Below are 22,879 nucleotides of genomic sequence, written 5' to 3'. Positions count from 1 at the left end.
CGATACACCGCTCGAAGAGAAGTACTTAAGGCCCACTTCACAGACCCATTAGTGAAGAACAAGGAACGCCGTGGATGAGACAAGTACCTCACTCGAACTGCAGGTTGCGAGCTTGACTCGGGACGTCCTACAGACAAATACAACCGCACTAATGCGGCCGACTCACCGGACGCACTCCCCACTCGAGGCCTACAAGAGACAATCAGGTTCAGCCCGGCTAAGCGAACTACGGACAGGCATCGCCCATACCAAAGAAGACGAAGTCTGAGAAACCACTCCCCTCAGAGAAGACCACACAATTACAGACCCTGCCAGCATGACTCGCCCACTACGAAACCCTCGGATACAGCGGCTGCTCCAAAAAAAGCTACAATCTCAGGTGGACCATGTCACTGGATAAAAGGAGCTCTTAGCTCAAACCGAACCAGATTGCAATCACCAACTGAAGCCAACGAACCCTATCTTCAAAAGACTCTGACGTTGGCCTCATGGAACACTAGAGGACACACCCATCTAGCCAACCCCAACAGTGTGGATCTGGGTCGGTTCGAAATTTTTTGTCTTCAAGAGACTTGGCTTCAGGAGAAACCGTCTATGGACGGTTTTGAAATTGTGATCTCTCCAGTGGCCAAAGGTCTGTTAGGACGATCCTCTGCAGGTCTTCTCATCGCCGTGTGGTCAGGTCAGAATCTAAAAATCATCAAGACAACGGCTAGATCCTACGGGGTGCTAGCTGTTCTCATTGAGTGGAACTGTTCTGTTGAAAATACAAAGTCACGTATAAAGCCATGTTCAACGCCTCCTTTCGTGCTGATCACCACATACTGGAACCCTCAAAGAACGACAACAACAGACTTTTGCCAAACTATGGCTAAAACCATTGATGCCATCCTCATCGAATGGAGCACCCCGTTTGTAATAATTTGTGAGGACCTCAACGCAAAGTGTACACATCCGAAAGATCAATCTCCAGTCCCTGCCTTGTCCATGCAATCTGAACTCAGAGGACAAGCCTGGATGAATTTAATGTCAACAAGAAAATTACACAATGCTGCATGGATTTTGGATGGGCAACCACACATTCCGACCTGGGAAAGAGGTCCGTCAGCTGCCACCCTTGATTACATCTTCGCTTCACACGCTATGTGCTCAGAAATTGAACATTACCTGGTGGTCAAAACAACTGCGAGTGACCACATATGCTAACATTAGCATGGCCCTCTACTGCCCAGGAGACTAACTGCTATTTACCCTTTGTCGAGACCAACCCTCAACAAACTCAGCTCCGTCTGACAGTAGCCAGTTTAGAACAATGACCCAGCAGTACGCCGCAGAAGTTGATGCTCTGCTGACTACTGATACGGCATCGAGACCGAACTACATGCCTCTGTTGATCAAATACAAGATACACCAGACAACTGGAAAGGTTACTCCTACTACTTACAACCACAATTACGACAAATTGATAGCAGACAAAAAAAGGCGCTAAGAAAACAAAAACGCAGCTTCCCCAGTGGCGTGGGATCTGTGGAAAAAAGAACATAAAATCTACAAATCATGGATTAGATCACGAAGGGCGGCGTTATACCAAAACGATGCCGAAACTATGCTGAGAGCCCTCACGACTAAAAAAACAGCTGACTTCTGGTCCTTGATAAACAACTCCCAAGGAAATACAGGTACAAATATGATCAACTCAGTTACGGAATCAGTGTGGGTCGAATTCTTCACAGACCTCTTCGCCAGTCCAAGAGTTTCCACGAGTTTTCATTTCGAGACAACGCAAGCGGCCTGGGTCGATCTTTCTGCAAAAGCAGATATAAGTTCGGCCATTCAGAAGCTAAAAGCATCAAGAGCTCCGGGCCCTGATGGCCTTACCAACATCGATTTAAAAAAACACATCAACGAATGGACAGCCTTTATCAGCCTCCTGTTTGAACACTGAAAAGCTAGCAAACAGATCCCATCATCATGGTCTAAAGGTACTGTTATTCCAATCTTCAAGAAAGAAAGCAGGGAAGACCCGGGCAATTATCGCTCAATAGCTCTTCTGGACATCATGGGCAAACTGTTTACAACCCTCCTCCTGGATCATTTTCAACATTGGGCGAAACTGGCCCCCTGCAGCCACCCCTTCCAGCTGGGGTTCAAGAAGAATGGAAGCACTATGGTGAACATTTTCATACTGAGCATCTTAAAGGCAAAAATAAAACAGGGCGCTCCGACAGTCTACGCGGCGTTTATTGACCTCTCGCAGGCGTTCGACAAAGTTGACAGAATGCTTTTATGGGGAAAGCTGAAACACTGGAGCTGCCCGGATGCTATTCTAAATCCCATAATTGCGCTACACACCAACACCACGCTCAGTGTCCGGCTGAACAGGCAAGGGTCTCTTTCCAAGGAAATCAAAGCTGACAGGAGTCAAACAAGGCTGTCCGTTGGCCCTCGCTCTTTTTGTTGCCTTTCTGGGGGACTTTAAAGACTCAGAAGCCACTGTTCGATGTTTTCTGCCGAGGTTTGGAAACACTGATCTGTCCCGCCTTCTTTACGCCGATGATATGATTCTTTTTGACCAGACACCCATTGACTTACAACGGCAGCTGGACAATTTGGCAGAGTATATGGATACCAACAACCTATGCATAAATAAGACCAAAACCAATATCATGATCTTCTCCAAAAACCACCGGTCCCTGAAAATTACTAGCTCCTGGTCAGTGAACAAAACCAGAATTGAAGTTGTTCCCCACTTCAAATACCTTGGAGTTATCATCGACGGAACGCCTCAAGAGTCTAAAATGCAACAAAATCTCTGGTCCAAAGCCATAAATTTGACATCTCAATTGAGAACGATCGATTGAAAGTTTGGAAAATTTTCGCTGATTCCAGTTATCAACTTCTATAAGGGCAAAGTGGTACCTGCTTTAACTTATGGCATGGATGCCATGAGAAATTGGAGGGATGCATTTGGAAAACAGTCTTAGGGCTTCCGAATTCCATCCCCATTGCAGCTGTCAGAAGAGAGTTGGGGCTTCTGTCACTGAACGCCACCGTCAGTTCGTCCTCACTGGCCCTCTTCAGGAAGACTCTCATGTAAGACGGCCTCCCAATTTTTAACATCATTGGTCAGGAGCTGGCATCTACAAACTGCAAGGTACTTCAGAACTGGATACTTCACCAAAAAAATAAATTGCAAGACCTAGCATGTTCAACCGACGATCTAATCACCAACCCACAAAGAGTAACTGAAAAATTGAAAATTCAAGACTGGATAACCACTACCAAACAACAGCGATCAAGTTTTTGAAACACTTGTCACCCACGTACAACAAGCTAGAAACTCCTTTGGTGTATTGCACAAAATTTCTGGATAAAAAGTTACGCAGCATATTTCTAAGAGCACGACTCAATCTGCTGCACACCAGAGAAATCCTGGGGATAAGAAGTCAATCCACTGCAAAAACCCGCAGACTGTGCAAAATCCCAGATACAATTGAGACAGTTGGTCACCTCTTGCTAAACTGTCCTTCTCTACGAACGCACAGCTTTTCTGGCACCTCTATGGGTTGACTCCGTGTTGGTAGAAGAAGACACATGGTGGTGCCGCCTTATTTCCGGGGAAAAATCTCGCTGGGCTGTAGCCACGTCTAAATTAATGGAAGCAGCCTTCACCAAAATCAATGCCAATGGGCATCAACCCATCGTCACTGAATCTTCAACTTAATCGTACCCCATATCAACACGGCCTAACCCTGTCTGGGTGGCCTGTTCATCTTGTCGGTGCGGTCCTTCGCAGACATCCCTTTAACAGGCGACGTCTGTCACGGAAACCCTTCAAAGACTCCTACGTGGTGTGCCACTGAGTTGACTCGACTCACTAATTGCTTTCTACAAGGTGCAATCTTGCAAACTTGAAACTTTGGAAACAAAGATTTGTACATTTTCACGACTTCTTTCTTGTAAAAATCATTATTTTTCTTTGATTATACACAAGTAAATAAAAAAAATAAAAAATGTATGGGCACTTGTTTATGGGCACTTAAACAACTATCTGGTAGGAGACCGCTAACTATTCAAAGTGCATTAGACCCACCCACCCCCAATAGCATACTGAGTCACATTATCCTACACCTAGCCATGAGAACCACACCCCTCACCATCCAGAGTTCAACCTTAATGTATAGCCCAATACACACAGTCCTGAATAATGATGACAGACCACAACAATGTGCACAATGTTTAGTGTTTGGGAAGGCCACACGACCTGACTCACCTAGGACAACACAAACACACACACATACACACATACACACACACTCACACACCTGAACACAGCCCACATAACCCTACTACCTACAATCACACACGTATTGGATCAGTCTGCAAAACCCACTCTGACAACGATGATGCTCTCACCATAAGCAAACCAGAAACCAGCAGACAGCATTCTGCTAATGTGTGCAGAGCCAATTACACTGTTTCCTACAAACTCACAGGTGTCGGGAATCTCGTAATACACACGCTCCCCAAATGGCACCCCAATCGTGGGGAACCTGCTGACTACCAGGAGATAGACTATGTCAATGCACAGCACTAAGATGCATAACAATTGATCAGTTCTTCCCTATTTATTTTCCACATCATAGTATGAGCCAAACAAGATATGTCAGTGCTAATTGCAGTGGTCATATGGACGCAGATAAACAGGAGTGCAGTTCTGAGCCTAGAAGGGCCTACTACTTACTGCTCATCCACGCACTTTCAGCCGGATTAAGAAAGTAATACATTATAGCTTCCTGAACCATTGTGCATTGCAAACATGTTTTGACCATACAGCATCCATGACAAGCTTAAGTGTGTCTGCAGCTAATATCTTTATGCATAATGGTTACAATAAATCCTTTTTGAACGAGAGCTTTGTCAAAACTGCCAGAGTGGAGGTTCTCACTTTATGAGTCATCTAATTTACAGTCAAATAAAAGCTATTTACCACTGTGTTTTGCGAAGCGACAATGACATCCATAAACAGTTAACTTAAAGCACTCCAATCAGGGCGACGCCAAGGAGCGCCCGAGGGACAGAGCAGCCCCTGATTCTCCTTTATTGTGGCAGTCAGACAGATTTAATTAAGTTATCGACTGTAGGTGCAGCTGAGCCTTCGTGTGCTTAGCGACATACATCTTGAACTCCTTCCGACTTCTGCTTTCAAGATGCTAATACAAGCTGATTCATTTAGCGTCCGGATACTGTAACCCTGCAAACTGGTCCAGCCCTTGCAGTCTTACTTCCGTGTTACTTGTATGCCAATGTATTTCCCACGAAGTGCCAACTGTCTTAAGAAAGAATGCGCACCTCTGACGTGTTTAGAAGATATAACGAGACACCCGGGCCAGATTATAGCAGTATTAGCCTATTGTTAAAAACACTGAGACACATTAAAAAACCATTGCACCTCGACAATTGCAGTTTGGAATATTAAAAGCACCAGTGCAACAATTGCCCTAGTGCAAAAAAGATGTATTTTCACTAAATGTTTGCAACCGGGCAAAGTTTTCCCTAGTGCTAATACAGAATGGTATTAGCACTTAGCACTGGGGCAAACTTTGCCCTGATGTAAAAATGCATAAAAAAAGTTTCAGCACTCGGGCAATTTTAGCTCTGGTTTTTTTAATGTGCTAAACTACACTGGACGGGGTGCAATGGTTTTTTAATAAGTCCCAGTGTTTTAAAAAATAGGGCAAAGTTTGCCCTAGTGCTAATACCGTGCAAACTTGGCGCTTCCACCGGTGCAAGGTTTCTGTAATCTGTCCTCTGATCATGGTCAAACTGGCGCAAACAAATCAGATCTTTGTCGACTTGGTAACAAGCTAAAGTCGCCTGTAATAAAGCAAGCCATAATGCTACTTTAGTTGGAGCAACTGTAGGCGGTATTGCATTTTGAGAAAATAGGGATACCATGGTGGTAGTGGACTCAGTTAAAAGCAGGCATTCCACTGGTCGTGGGCCCAACATGGGGGTCCTCTAATGCTCTAGCAAACACAGCAACATTTCTCGGCTAGCCAATGCAACCTTACCAACCGACAAGTCTGCCAAAGCAGATATATTGTTAGAATGAAGCCACTTATCTTTTATATATTTTCTTTAATCACTTTCCCAATTTAATTACATCTCTTGTGTTGATTGTATAACTCGACATGCCGGATGGGTACCTCCAGGCACAAATGGATTTTTGTATTTTTTTTTGGGTGGGGAGAGTGCACAGAGGACAGTGTGGTAGGAAGATGAGACCAACAAGGAGATTTCGTTATGAGCTTAGAAGGCCGTAGGGAGGGAAAGGGTTGCTGGGAAACAACACTGCCTATATGTGGTGGCAAGCCCCAAGAAATACGTTTCCAAGCCCAGTTGGCTTCCTCAATGGATGTGTTTCTGAAGAAGAACTGAGCCAACGAGGGGCACACTCAGATGAAGGTAAAGAAACTGTAAAGGATGACAACAGGAGTAAATGCGCCTCTTTTTCCTGGCTTTCTCCGACATCAACACTAGGCTTTGATGAACCTCAAGTCACCAGAGATTCAGGTGATTCGACCAGGTCGAACTATGGCAAACATTCTAGAAAGTGTGTCTGAAGTTCAACCACCTTGCTTACAGGTGGACATGTCGCTGGAGTCTCTACTTAGTCTAAAACAGATTTCAGAGGGCTGTGGTGTCATTGCTGGAGTCAGAATTAGGACATTTGGGGAAGGGTTAATAAAATGGTGTGCATTTAGAAATGCAGAAGTTGATCAGGAAAAATAAAATAGGGAGCGGTAAGCAGTGACTTGGTCCCCAGTCAGATAATGAGATTTGGGGTTATGCCTACACAGCTCAATGTATCACACTCAGTGATTGTAAGTGGTCAAACAACACAAGTGTCATCACCAGGGATTTCAGCAGGCGGCTGACACACAAGTAATTGTCTCTTGAAGCAAGTGGAGGAGAATGTCCCGTTATGTTACATGTAGGAGGGACGGAGGGAGAGCCAGTAATCCATTATGTCCCCTCGTGGAGTGATATGGTTTCCATATCTTGCTGGGAGGGAGCAGCATAGATTTTGGGAGGCAGGTGGAACACCAGTCAGAGTCTTTGTCTTGAAGTGACTTGATGAGACACTTGCCATCTTTTTTACACCTGAGAGGAGGGCAGGGGTTTGAGGGTAGCTTGTGGCATAGACACACACACACACACACACTTTAATTTGCTTGGCGAGAGCAGTGAGATTCGGTGAGGCGGGTCACAACCAGTCTGTGCATGACTTTCATAATGAGTCGACGAGATCCATGCCATCAGATGACACCGGTGAGAAGGAGCAAGCACAGCGAGCAATCCATGTGCACAGTTTGTGGGAGTGACACACACAACTGATTTTGCAGCTGTTCCAAATGTGCACAAAAGATTTGGAACAGCACGTCAGCAAACAAACGAACCAGAGGAAGGGATGATGATATGCTTGTGCTTTAATGGGTTTGATATGTATTTGGAAACAGATGTAAATGTTGGAAAAATGTGTAAATTGAAGGAACTTTTGGAAAAGGAGATTATTAAAATCAAAAAGTTGAGTTTAAATTATGTTATTATGTGACCATAGTGCATGACTTAAACAACTGGCTTGCAGTATAATATATACTGTTTAAGTAAGCCACCCAAACATAAACCAACAAGAAGCACAGCGATTTAGTTAGATTGATGGTTGTTGCAAATTTTCCGGGCTGTCCATGGTTAGTCTATTTTAAACATTAATCCACATCTCACTTTCAGAAATAACCAGAGGTTATCATTGATTATGTTTAAGTGCAAGTGGTTCGGTAAACTACGATAGATGATTGCTGATAATTTAATGACTAGAACGGTGATCATGAATGAGTGATCTTACCTATTCAGGACAGTGTGCTGAATCAGTGTGGGTGTACTGAGGTAGCGTTTTACCTAGTGCAAGAACGTAGTCTAACAATTTTGAATTTTGCGTCAATTGAGAAATTGCTCTGCAGTCCAAAGTTATGGATTTCATTCTCTTTTTAAATATGTGAAATGTAATGACTGACTGCCTCTTAACAGGGAATGCACACTGGATAATGCAAGCATTGTAAAATTGTAATAGAACATGATCCAATATTGCATGGTGCCAATTATAAAAACGCCTTTTAGAAGGACTGTACATTCAATGTAACTAACTTCAAACAGTTACATTCGTAATCGGCCTGGCAAGCTCAGGAAACATTCCCGAATGAACCCCCTGAAAGTATTCATACAAATCTCTACCCAATATTTGCGGTAAGAATTGCATCATGTAAAGCATCACGTGCCTCAGTGGACTAGCTGCAAGTGTCATTTCTTATTGGTAAATCATTCTCTTAAATCTTTCCACACTCTCATAATTTTGCCTTTTTCTAGCGTAAATAAATTATGTATAACTACATATACCCTAATCACCTCTCCTCCATGGCCTGGGCAGTAGTATGCTTGTTTCAGGAGTGCATTTGTAGTGCATTTGGAGTGTTTTATGAGTAGGGTGTATGTTCTTTCTTATAAGTCGGATGGTGGCAATGCACTATTGGAATGACTTCTGGGGACTACCCTGGCACCCCTGAGATGGTTCCTGCATGCTGCAGCACAAATCCACACATTCAACTACGGTTCCCCAACCCACATTTTCTGTACTTGCTTCTGCTGCAAGCCTGTTTAATCTTCAAATACTGCTGCATCATCTAGAAGGCTGTCCCCCTGAAGTCCCCAAGTTCCCTTACATACGAACTTAAAAACCTGGCATCTTTGGGGGCCAACAATTCACCATTAGTAAGGACATGTGCAGACTTGATCTCCCCCGACATAGGAAGGAAAGAATCACAAGCCAGGCTGTCTCAGTCTATTCCCAAACACCTCCTCCCTGTCGACATCAGACTCAACCCCTTGGTTCCATTGTTCAATAAGGAGCTCAAGACCTTCATTTTCAGTTGAAGGAATGTCTCCTCCCTAACATCTAGGTCCTCACACCCTCTACTCCCCACCCCACCTGCAGAATTGGTGATATGATCCCCACTGATTCCTCAACTGGTTGCTTGTAGATCCCTTGCTGACAAATTGCCCACCTATCCCTCCCCTTGTTGTGAGCCCACCACTCCCTTGTTTCCCTGCTACCCCCACAATGTTATTCCCCCTATGATTTAAAAGTGCACCTTTGCTTCTCGAAGCTAGGTCTATGCTCAATAATTATTCTAGTAATACTTATAATAATAATTGAATCATTACAAGATACATGATTGTTCAATAAACTCTTCATTTCCCAAATGTTGTTGCACATGATCTGGTCTTCACTCTCAACATTCCACATATGGTATAACCTCTGTATAAATACTGAGTAAGCATTATTGTGTCTGGCAGTGATCACTTTCAATTGTGAAGCCTTTAGACAGGCCATAGGTTCTTCCACCATCATGCTTTCTCGCTGTATCTCTCTCCCTTCCTTTCCCCTCTGCATTTTTGAACACAGAGCACTTTGAGTGTGGTGCCTGAAGGCAATGTCCACTTGTCTAAAGAACAGGGATAAGTTCCTTAAATCTGTTAAATCTGCCTTAAAATCAGCTATTGGAAGAATAGTCCTTTCTGAAGCTCTCCAGTTGTTAGGTAAAGCTAGGTAGCCTAAGACAGAGGCAAACTCTATCCCTAACTTTCCCCAGGGCACATTGGGTGTGACATGCTGCTGCAGCAAGACCTGCCTTTCTGCCAGTCACATTGGTGCCCAGGAACTCACTATCCTGAAGGACTCCTGCAGGTGTATGCCAGTCAACCCAGTGCTTGGGAGTCTAAGAAAAGGACTAATTATGCCCCTGCTATGACCCTGAGAGTCAAAACAGCCAGGATACCTGCAGCTTTATTGCTGAATTCTTGTGAAACACAATTCAAGCTTGTTCAACCCTGTTAAGCTAAAGGACCTTACAGCAGTACAACAGCTACCTTTTGGAATTGTGGCACTACCATCTACCTACCCACCAACAACAAAGATGTCCCACTGGATTCCTGCACCACATGTGGGCCATGCGGACCCTCCATGATGGCCGCCATGTTCACCAGAGTCATCAGCTGTATCTTCATGTTGGCGAAGGCCCACATGATTGTATGCCGGACTCCTAGTCATGACCGAGAGCCCAGAGCCAGAAGGTGTTTTCCGGCTCCCTCAATGGCCGGGGTATAAATATTTCTGCCAGTGCTGTGGAGGATCTTTCACTTCCAGCCCATGGCACTACCATCTACCTGCCCACCAACAAAGAAGATCTCCCACCGGCTTTCTGCACTACATCTGGGCCATGCGGACCCTCACTGATGCGGTTGTGTTCGACAGATTCCTCAGCTGTTTCTTCATCTTGGAGAGAGTCTGCCTGATTGGCTGCCCGACTCCTCTTCATGATCGAGAGCCTGAGTGCCAGAAGGTGTTTGCTGGCCCCCTCAAAGGGCCTCATCTTAGGGTCTGGCCACCCCCTGTCTGGCCCTGCCCGGCATGATAGAGAAGCAAGGGACCTCTGCTGCCTCACCTGTGTTCAAAGGTACATTTACACTTCGTAGTGTCAAATCAGTAACCTTGGGTAAGCCCCAGAGCAGACTAGTATTCTTTTCTGTTTTCTCACCCACCCTCCTCACTCACACCCATGTTTGTGCGCATATGAACGAGGTCTGTGTTTCAGCATATCTCTCTTGCCAACCCTGATTATGCCCGGAATGTCAACACCTCTACTTCCTCTGACTTCATACACTATGACTATCGTTATAAGTCGATGATGCTCCCTGCATTAGTCACTGTACAACGTATCTTTACATTCACACTGCAATGTGCAATGCTCACCTGTGCTCTGCATTTCATCCTTACTTGCTCCCATCATATACCGAAGCGATCTCCAAGTGCTTTTGAAAACTTTGCACCCTCATTTCTTCTGAAAGTTATACGTGATGTGCTTTGACCTAGCGTTCACCAGCCTTACATGCCTGCTTAAATTTACTGGCCAACCACTTACTTGATGTGGTCCCTTGTAACATGAGTTGAGGTTTTTCCAAGTTGTGCATATCCTCCATACTGCCAGATTGTCGTATCTAGCTGTGATTAAAATTCTATTGCTTTTGTTGCATTTTGATGCCATATAATGCTTGCTGTAGTCTCCTGTAACATGAGGTGAGGTTCTTCCAAGTTGTGCATCTCCTCCAGACTGCCAGATTGTCGTATCTAGCTGTGCTTAAAATTATATTGCTTTTCTTGCATACTGATGCCATATATTTGAAGTAGTCCTCTGTAACGTGAGGCTCTTCCAAGTTGTGCATTTCCTCCAGACTGCCGGATTGTCGTATCTAGCTGTGCTTAAAATTCTATTGCTTTTGTTGCATGCTGATGCTATATACTTGATGTAGTCCCCTGTAACATGAGATGAGACTTTTCCAAGTCGTGCCACCAAACCTCATGTTACCTTTTTTTAATAAGACTTATCTGATGTCCAGGTGTGACTTTGCCAGAAAGGATACACATACCAACTCCGAGTGTGACTATATGTATACTCCCGCACTTCAATACATGTACTTGCACCTTCTCTAACTAGTGCCAGATGCCTCAGGGTTAGGTGCCCTGAAATAAATGTCAAACATAAATAAAATAAACATAAATAAATAGAGCTGTCCCACACATTCGAACCAGTTCACCACGGCACTCCTCCATCTGAGTGAAGCTGAAGTATACAGATACAAAAAAATGTGTTTTTAGAGGAAGTATGTGCTTACATTTCTGTCTCAGACCTCCTTTAGAATGAATACACCATTATGAATATAGAGGCATCCTATCACCCACACCTCATATTTCCACAAACAGGACCTCATTATCCCAAATCTAGGGTTTTATAGGTCATATTAATATATATCTGCTTCAGGTATATCCAGCCAAGGCAGTACCTGATTCGCTTGTCAGTGATCAGCTGTGGGGAAAGGCTAATTTACAATGAAATGAAGTGGCAGAGATCACATTGTTGCAGCTTCCTAATCGCTCGTCCTTGGCCTTTACAAGACTGGGTATGGGTTTTACTTCTATCCTTGGCTTATAATGTTGACTTGTTTCGCAACATTATAATAAGAATCCCTGGTACATATATTTCATGAAAAGTACATACACTTGTGATGTCATCAGTGATGTCATCAATGACATTTGTGATGTCATCTTTGATGTCCTGGGTGTTAGTCTTAGCAGTGCACGGTGGTGGCGCGAGTTATGGTTGTTTAGCTTACCATAACTGGCGAATTTCAAGGGTTTTTCGGTTTTACTTGGAACCATAACATCCCTTTAACAAGTTTTTTCACTGAATTTGAAAGGTTTTTAGCAGCGCAACTTAACCACAACGTCCCTTTAACAAAGTTTTTTCACTGAATTTCATTGGTTTTTAGCAGCGCAACTTAACCATAACGTCCCTTTAACTAAGTTTTTTCACTGAATTTCATAGGTTTTTAGTAGTGCAACTTAACAATAATGACTTTGACTTTATATACATATCATATGGAACTGACTGAATCTCTTCTACTGTACTTGATGTCCGCGAACTCATTTAATGTTCGCAGACATGTTCGAAGAACAGTACCACTACCTAAAAACTCTGGGGGGGTATGTTTGATTGTTATATCATAACATAGGAACATTTAACAAATTCAAAAAGAAGCACACAAACACATTATATGTACTAATACATAAGAAATGTAACCCATATATACAACACACTAACCATTAATTTAAATGCACTATGTTCTAAAATGGAATATACCACAAGAAAATAAATTGGCTTCCAACATAATTACCTCACAAACACGACAGAACTGAGAACAAGAGCAGACCCACTGAGTACATAGAACATATCTTACCTGAAATGGTAAGTGTACTTAATTTTATTCATATATTTATAAACTTTCTTTATTAGATAAAAAAAAGATATTATCTTTTTTTTTTTTCTCTCTCACAGAAATGTCTAGTACTCTGGAATGGCTAGAGGAGCATTTCCCACATGAAGAAATGTCACAAGATAGTGAAACTAATGGTAAACACTTTATAATATAAACCATTTAATTATTATTATTTTGTATACATTTAACATATATATATTTTTTTTTGTACAGAGCATACCAAAATAGAAAATACTTCAGAAAAACCTGTTATGGATAACACTTTTCACAGTATAGAAGAAAAAATTGATTTGTTGTTGACTAATTTTAATAATTTGAAAACTTTTGTGGAAGATCATTTTAAACCAAAAATCTCGTACCATTGCCCCACATGTACTTGACCCTCCTCACCATATCCCAGTCAATTATCCCCAAACCCTCTCCATAACCCAAAACGTTTTGATGAGACTTCCATCCCTTCTTCACCTAATAACAATCATGTTGAAACCCCTAATTCTCCTGTTTTTGTTTCTGTTTCTGCCTCACCTTCTCTGTCATAAATTATTAATATATGTTAAATAAAGTTTAATTTTTATATTGTGTTGTAAATAGTTTCTTTTTTTGGTTTTTAAAAACAATGTAGGTGTCCGCGGACAGTGCAGGTGTTCTGAAATGTTCGTAAATAAATGAAAATGGAGGTGTCCTGAAGAACACTATACCTGTTTGTACTGTTCGCTAGCAAGATGAAACTATTCTAAGAACACACGCGGTGTCCTGAAATGTTCGTAAAAAAAAAAATTAAAGTGTCCTAAAGAACACTATATCTGTTCTTAGTATTCGCTATCAAGTTTAAACTCTTCTAAGAACACAATTGGTGTCCTGAAATGTTCGTACGTAAACGAAAATGGAGGTGTCCTGAAGAACACTATACCTGTTCGTAGTGTTCGCTAGCAAGTTCAAACTGTTCTAAGAACACACGCGGTGTCCTGAATTGTTCGTAATTAAATGAAAATGGAGGTGTCTTAAAGAACACTATACCTGTCCGTACTGTTCGCTAGCAAGTTGAAAATGTTCTAAGAACACAATTGGTGTCCTGAAATGTTCGTACATAAACGAAATTGAACGTGTCCTGAAGAACACTATATCTGTCCTTACTGTTCGCTAGCAAGTTTAAACTGTTCTAAGAACACACGCAGTGTCCTGAAATGTTCGTTTCACGTGCGCCGCAATTTTAATTAGTCCAGGACCCGAACAGTGTCCGTAGAACATCAACACGCATGCGCTAGCCAATCTCCGTGTATTTGGTGTCCTGCGGACATGCGCTTCAATGAATCCATAATATTTTTCAATAAAATCTCACCATGGCACAAGTCCAACATAGTAATCCTGAGTTTCTACATACCTTTTGAAACTTTTCAAACTTTTTTTTGTGTTCAATCTGTCCGCGGACAGCGCATGTCCGCGGACCGCGCACAAGCACCCCTATAAAAGACCACGCCCTAGAGCTTATTCTCATTGTGTTTCTGGCTATTCTTCGAAACACAGCGATTTTTGCTGCCACCTGCAGATTACACCATCATCGAGATGGCATCCCTGGCTGCTGGACTGTCACCTGGTGCTGCACCTGCTTCAGCACCACCCCCACCCCCTCCACCACCTCCCCAAGGGCCTGAAGAGGGGAACAGGAGTGAGGATGCGGAGGAGGAAGAAGAGGATGATGAGAATGAGGTAGAGGAAAACCCTACTACCCGCACTATGCGTGAGTCTTGGGTGTGGCGGTTATTTACCATTCATGGGAATGTTCCTAAGGCTCGTGCAAACCGTGTTACCTGCAATGAGTGCAAAATGATACTCAGTCGCGGGAAGCACGGTAAGTACAGCTTTGGGACCACTACTATGAAGCGACACCTGAGGTCATTTCACTCTGGGGCTATTCACAGGGTTGTACCTTGCGAAGAACGTAGCAGGTTGATTTCCTCTACTTCATCCTCTGTTTCTGATCCTGTCACCAGAAGGACCACCTCTGTGAGACAGCATCTTCCTCAAGCTGTCTTACAGGCCATACAGAATGCTGATGACCCTTACCTTTCGAGGGTCACAGTTGTATGTATGTAATGTGACACAGTACTCTGCCGGGGGGAGTGACTTCGTAATGCTTTTGAGACTATCGTGTCAGAGCCCGAGAAGATCTGCTCACTACCCAAATAAAACCCACTCTACATCTTCCTCTCTCAGCTCGCCCTTTCTTTTCCCTGTGGTTGGTGTCCCTCCCTTTACCTTCCTTTCCCCTCCTCTCCTAGTGTGTCGTGTATAAAAAACCAAAAAAAATACAAAATATCAAAAATCAAAAAAAAAATAAGGCTCTTTTCAGAGCCGCCTTTCACAGTTAAAAAATAGAAGTGAAAATGAATGAAGCAGGGCCCTTTGTATTTTTTAGAAGTCCGCGGACAGTTTGCGAACATTTAAAAAATTTGGGTTGCTACCCCATCACAAACATTGCAATTTTTCTGGGAGGAAGTGGTGGCTCTGAAAACAGCCTTTGGGAGGTGTTTGTAAGTCAAAAATTATAAATGCTTAACACCTACTTCAAAATGGATGTTGTAATTCCAAAAAAGGTCGCAATGCATTTTGTACATTTCTCAGAAAAATCTGATTGCCACCATAAGTAAAATGGACTCCATCTTTGCGAAAAATGTTTAACCTATGAAACAGAATATTTTCATTGTGAAAAGAAGACATACCAAAATCTTTTAGAAAGGCACAAACAGCTTTATTAACATTGCGCCTTGTTTTTCCATTTGTGGACCAAATGAAGAAGAACGAAGCCACATTTGTATCTGCGCAATCCGTGAAAATATCACTTGAGAATTAGGAAACATGTCCATAACCTTCCAAAGTCCTTCTTTCATAGCAAATTGCAAAAAAATTCCAGTCACATGTCCTAAACTGTTCCCTCCACAATGAAATACAATTATGTCTGGATGTTGCTCTGTCTTCAAAGTAGCACAGAGAGGTAGCAAGTCCAACCACTTCATTCCACGTACTCCATGCCAGTGTACTTCCACATGTGGGAATCTAAGATCTACAGCTACTCCACAGCTTTCTGCATGCACCTTCAACCAATATATCCATGAATCTCCCAAAATCCATACATTTTTTTTTCCTAAAATACACAGACATAGCTATCTGTTGTTCTCTCAGCAAAAACAGTATATGAGAAACTCTCTTCTGGCACAACACACCCACTAAACTTTCCTGACCAATCCCTTTTAGTACTCATTCTCATTTGCATGACTTCTGAACCCAAAAATACCCGGATGTAACTCCCGATGTCCGCGAACTACCGCCATGTCCGCGGACAAATCGTAACATGAACAGCCCTTCTACCATTTCCACTTCACTCTCTCTGCCATTCCCTCATTGGATGTAGCTAAGAAATCACATGACCATGCACCAATCACATTCAAGACCTCTACATCTAACTGCATCATCATAGATCAGCACTGCAAATGTACTGTGAATCTCTCTGAGTACAAGTGTCATATCATTGGCAAGCACCATCTACCAGAAATACTGTACAAGTCTACAAGATTTCTACTTGCAGCTCCATGCATATCCATATGAATGAACACAAACTTCAGGTATGCATATTTTCTGTACAGTAGATGAACACATTTTCAAACAGACTTTTAACTTGTGTAATCTGTAAAATGAATTTACTGTATTTTTTCAATTTCCTAAAATCAACTATCACTTATAAACATTTATACTATTTACTTTCTTTATACACACACACTCAAATCATGTTAAACTAACATTTTTTAAATGAAATATATAAACTACATATATTCAAAAAAAATTGCATTCAAGCACAATCTATGTTTAAATCTTTAAAAAAAATACTTATACAATTTCATATTTTTTTGTTTTTATTTATTTATTTACTTAATTACTTTAATTTAGACATGACATTGAGGCGCTATTACCTAGAACAGCTTAGTTACAGAAATAGTGGTATTCACTTGTATATTATACATTTCACAAGACATAGTAAAGATATTTTTTTTGCTACAGTTAGTCATTCAATACAATTTGTATGTACTGAACTGATGCAATGTATCTTATGTAAATAAATTAGATTAATGGTTTTAAAGAAGGCACTGAGGATTTCAATTAAAAAAATCAATATCTAAATTAAAAACAGCGCTACATACAAACAAAGTTACTAATTTGAAGCTTTTACAATTGCAGTGAAGACCAGTCTCCTGAAAAGAAGCAGCCGAATTCAAAGAACAAAGAAGAACTGAGAAGTTACCTGTTAATTTAAGAAAAAAAGTAAGTAGAATATCACCATAATATTTGTATTATTAATCAAACATACTATAATGTTAATACAAAATATTTCTGTGCCTAAAAATAGAGATTGTGTACCACTTTGTCCAAAAATCTCCATGTCTTAAATAGCGATTTACAGCCAGAATGGCCCACAAATTCCTATTTTTGGACACACAAATTACCCAACTGAACCACTACAATGTTCATATTATAGAACAAACAACTTTTTTAATTGTATACATTAGATTTACTATTTGTACTTTTCCACACCACTAACTTACTTTTTTTTTGTCATCTGAACCCCAGTTTAGTAACACATAAATTTAAGAATACCTATCCCTACTAGTTGTAGTTCCCAATGCACAATCACACACCATTGCATACATCTTTATCATCTTACTCAAACACTCATACACACAGCACACATACATTACAGAACACCCCAACCCATATCTTCTTTATTTTTTTCAGCAGACCCTAAAGAATGCCTACCAAAAGTCAAGTCCATAGAAAGCAACGCAAAAGTAGAGCAAATGAAAATAAAAGTGTCCAACATAAGCATCCATCTCTAGCAGAATTTGTAAAAAAAAGTTGAAACAAAACAGCTAATACAGTCATTTAGTGAAACACAAGAAGTTTCAAGTACAAAAACCTTGCCTCCTCTATCAAAATGTAAAACAAACCAAAAAGCAATTAACAGAAAATCAGCTATCACTACAGATAAAACTACTTCTTCAAATTTTAATCTAGTGCAAAGTAAGCATACCAAGAAAAGTATTTTAGCCAAAATGTACCGTCACAAAGTCCTTCAAAAAACAAGAGAGAAATCAGGTTCAATGCTTAAAACCTATCGTAGGCAATTAATCTTAGAAGCGTTGATGGACAGTGCAATTCTTCTCAAAAGAAAGTTATTTATTTTACTGTTAAAGAAAATGAAACCACTAACAAAACTAATAACTAAATTACAAAAAAGACTTCTCAATAAGCGAAATGTCAACAGAAAGAACTTCTTAAATACCTGCGGAGGTTAATGGAATCACACTACGGGCACAGAACCATATTTTAATGAAGAAGCATACAAACAAAAGCAAAAAAATACAATTGCCATACATAGCAGTGGTCGAGGTTATGAAAAAGTGAATAATACCATAATGGAACAAGAAGTACTCCTTACAAAAAGATGCCCTGAAAACTTAGAATTACCCCTCCATTCAACTGAATCAGAGCGTCTAGTGTACAAATGGCCATGCACGTCAATGTGTAACATTCCCAAACAATGTTTCAAATCTTTACGCCAATTCCTCAATAAATATGTAAAAAGCAAAGACAAAATCAAAATTAAATTACTGCAAAATATGGATACATTACAGGACCTACTTGTAAAACCACTTTCCATTATATCAAAAGGATATCAACACATCATTCTATAAGAAATCTAGTCTATAAACTGTACTATGCTAAAAGTCCTGCTTTAGCACTAGCAAAGTTAAATAATGTCCTTCTACATGGTACAGCAAAAGACCTACTTGAAGAAATTCACTATATCCAGAAAAAATATTTTGGAAGTGAAAGCCATTTACAGAATGAAATAGCTTTAAACCAATTAAGCAACAATTCTACACATGGCAACCTTTTTCTAAACACATACAAAAAAGAAATACTCAAATTTAAAAGTACATCAGCTGAAGTACCAAAAACATGTATGTGTATGTTGCCGTAGAACTTTTAATAAAAGTAACACAAAAACTGTAGACCTATCATACGAAATAGAAGACAATGAAGATTTTAAATGGTTTGAATTAGCTCTCTACCTTGTAGCAGAAAAAAATACGAAATAACTGAGCCCTTAATACTTTGCAGTTACTGCACTACAAAACTTGACAACAACCAAACTCCTTCACGTGCTATCACAAATAATTTGGAATTATACCCAGTACCAAAACCCCTACAACAACTTAATTTATATGAGAGCATCATAATTCAAACAGTACACCCATTTCAAGCAATAATACGCCTTCAACCAAAAAAAGCAAAATTACCTCCCTCTGAATTGGTAAAAGGCATTCGTGGAAAAGTAGTTTATTTACCATTAGATCTAAAAGAAAATGTGCATACTCTAGGAGTGCAACGTCCAATGCAGCAATCTTTAATTATCTTAGTAAATGGAGTACCTACAAAAGACAAAAAAATATGGCAACTGCTGGTAGATTTATATAAAGTTAGACAAGCCTTCCAATATCTTAAAGAGAATAATGAATATTAAAAAGAAATTAATATTGAAGAAAACTTGAAAGATACAACTGAAATAATTCAAGAAACACAAGAAGCTGGTCAATTTGAGCTACTAGATCTTGCTACAATATCAAATACTTTAGACCATTAAACAATTCATCCTTTGCACTGTAATGACACCGGAGAAGATGTAATGAAAACTCACCAAATGCGTCAAACAAAAGGATCGCCAATCAGCATATGGGAAATAAGTATAGAAGCACGTGCTTTTCCTCTACTCTTTCCTACTGGCAAAGGAGGAAGGTATGATGATAGACCTATTCAAATATCAGCTTCAGAATACCGCTCATTACGGATGTATTCTGAAGATCCCAGATTTAGACAAAATGTGGAATACATATTCCACCTACTCTTTGAAAGTGAACTAGCAACTTTATGCTACGGAGTTGCACACATATTAAAATCAGGATCACACTTTCAAAATATGACAGCTACACAATTATTAGAAAAAGTGCAACAAAATGATGAGGTTTTACAATCAAATATTAAAAATCTATTAGCAAATATGCATGGTACTAAAGAGTTCTGGTTTCAACGTCATGGAGATGTACATTGTATGATCAGAAACCTTGTCCCACCCACTTGGTTTGTTACATTAAGTTGTGCAGAATATGCATGGGAAGATTTACATGATTTCCTACGCATATCACATAAAAACAAAACAAACATAGATATACTAACACCTGGAGAACTTTGTTCTTTGGATCCTGTTAATGTTTCAAGATATTTTCACCATCACTTCATTGCTATGCTACATTTTATTTGTAATAAAACTGTTGCTCCCCTTGGAGAAGTGCAACACTTCTTTTTGGGAAAAGAATACCAAGCCAGAGGAGCACCACATATCCACATGCTTTTATGGATTAAAGATGCTCCTAAATTTGGTCAAGACAGTGATGCCACTGTTTTACAGTTTATTGAAAAATATGTTACTTGTGAAATTCCATCAGAAGCCACAAATAGTGATCTTCATGCACAAATTTTACAATTTCAAAGACACAAATGTGGAAAATATTGTCATTGCAAATACAAAAACAAAGGGAAATACTACACCAAATGCCGGTTTGGTTTCCCTAGACCAGTTACAAATACAGGTCAAGTGAACAACCTCATGTCTTCAGTTAGACTAAGGGCCTCATTACACGGATGGCGGTAAGGATTTACCGGTACCGGTAAATCCTTACCGCCTTACTACGAGGTCCCTTTGCGGGTTGGGGGATTTAACGCCTGCTTTTTGCAGGCGTTAAAATCCAACCTGCAAAGGGACCTCGGAGCTAATTACGGCACCGCAAAATTGCGGTGCCGTAATTAGCGCCTTCCCCATTCCTATAGAGCCCTATGGGGCAGAAATGGGAATGGGGAAGGGCAATGGTCGAAGGGGGATAACACCCCTCCAACCTTGGAATGGGGCGGTAAATCCTCTTTCCACCAAGGCGGTGCCGGTATTTTACCGGCATGAGCCATGGCGTTAATAGCGCCATGGCTCACCGCCTACCGTGTAATGAGGCCCATAGTGTTAAAGGTAAGTCACCTAAAAATACATTTTACATAAAAAGAAAAGAAGAATAAAAATATATCATTGATTATAATGGAATCATTGCCCACTTATGGAATGCAAACATAGATGTGCAGTACATTGCAGACAATTCTACTGCAGTTGCACGATATGTCACAGCATACTTAACTAAAGCAGAAAAGACAGAGCTCCAAGACCTCTGGAATGACCTGTAATCAGATAAAAAAGTGTCTCAGAAATTATACAGCTTGGGCATAAAAATGCTCACCCATAGAGAATGTGGATCATATGAAGCAGCTGATCGTTTAACTGGTACTGCATTGCATGGTAAATCTGAAAATATAGTATGGCTAAGTCTTGGTCCAGCTAAATCTAGAAAAAGAGTTCTAAAATCGTATGAAGATATAGAAACAATAGCCAAACATGATCCCAACGGCTAAGACATTTTAAAAAACAATTTATTGAAATTACTTCAAACAGAAGTAATACTTTGGAAAACATGTGTCTATACCACATAGCCCAAAACTACACATATAAAAATAATATGAAACCTGATGAAAAAAAAGGTAAATATAGAGTGACAAACTGTGAAGGCAGCTTAGTTAAACTCACTAAACCAAATTTAATGAATCATATCAAATTGTCATTAAAGACTCCTCAACATAAAGAAGTATATTACATGTCCCTGCTACAACTCTTCAAACCATGGAGAAAAGAAGAACAATTACTAGATAACTATGACTCATATGAGGATGCTCTCAAAGCAAAGGAAAGCACTATAACTGATGTAAACTTTACACAGTACAAAACAATGTTGCACAATGAACAGCAACACAAAGAAGAACTCCAAGCCCAACTAGATAAGGACACTCCTGACAGTAGTCAACCTTCTGTAACAGGAAGCCAAGAACCACTGGGAGAACCACTAATAATAAATGAGGCAGAATTAGCTATGATAGAAGTAGAAAACACCATGGGGCCGATTCATGGAACAAACGTGCCAAAAATCCATGCGCAAGCAGGCGCAAGGGAGCGCAAGCGTGAGAAACGTAGCGCACGCGCATGCGTGCGATTCGAGGAAGACGCTGCGCGTGTTTCCCGCTGTCCGTGCGCCCATTCCAGCCATGGTGCACGCAGGCATACACGGCGTGCGCTACGCGCACAGCAAAAGTGGGCGGAACAGTGGGCGTAACACGCGGAATGGGGAACAACGCGCGAAAAAGAAGGCGTAACTGGGGAAGTACTGCAGGGAACTACACGGAACGCCCACACGCACGCGAACAACCCGTCTTCATGGATCCGAATATGGGAAACCAGCGCACGGCAAAAGACGCACACAGGCGTCAACGCGTCCGCCACACGAAGGCAGACGGAAGCGTCCCCGCGCACAGCATAAAAGTGCGCGCAAACAACAAACGCGTATATACAGCTACGATAAATGCCCCATTTGTCGCAGCACTGATCGTGGGACACCGCAGGAGGAGGAGAATAGCCAGGGCAAGCATTTTCGTACCACGGACAAGCCTTTTTGTGATGCCTGACGACCAGGTCTATGGCAGGTATAGGTTTCCACCCCATATCATCCTAGACCTGGTCAGGGAGTGGGAAGATGACCTTACATCCCCCACCCTTTGCTCCCAAGCATTGAGCCCCTTGGAGAAGCTGCTCAATGTCCTGCATTTTTTGGCCACTGGGTCATTTCAGCGGACCACTGCCATAGTGGAGGGGGGTTCTCATAGGCCACGCAGTCACGCTGCCTACACCAGGTACTGGCAATCATGACAGCGCGTCCCATCAGTCCGCAGG

The sequence above is a fragment of the Ambystoma mexicanum genome, chromosome 6q (assembly GCF_040938575.1).
Source record: "Ambystoma mexicanum isolate Mex_15411 chromosome 6q, UKY_AmexF1_1, whole genome shotgun sequence".
Classification (NCBI taxonomy): domain Eukaryota; kingdom Metazoa; phylum Chordata; class Amphibia; order Caudata; family Ambystomatidae; genus Ambystoma; species Ambystoma mexicanum.
The sequence above is the reverse complement of the archived record's forward strand: the minus strand, read 5'-3'. Positions refer to the sequence as shown.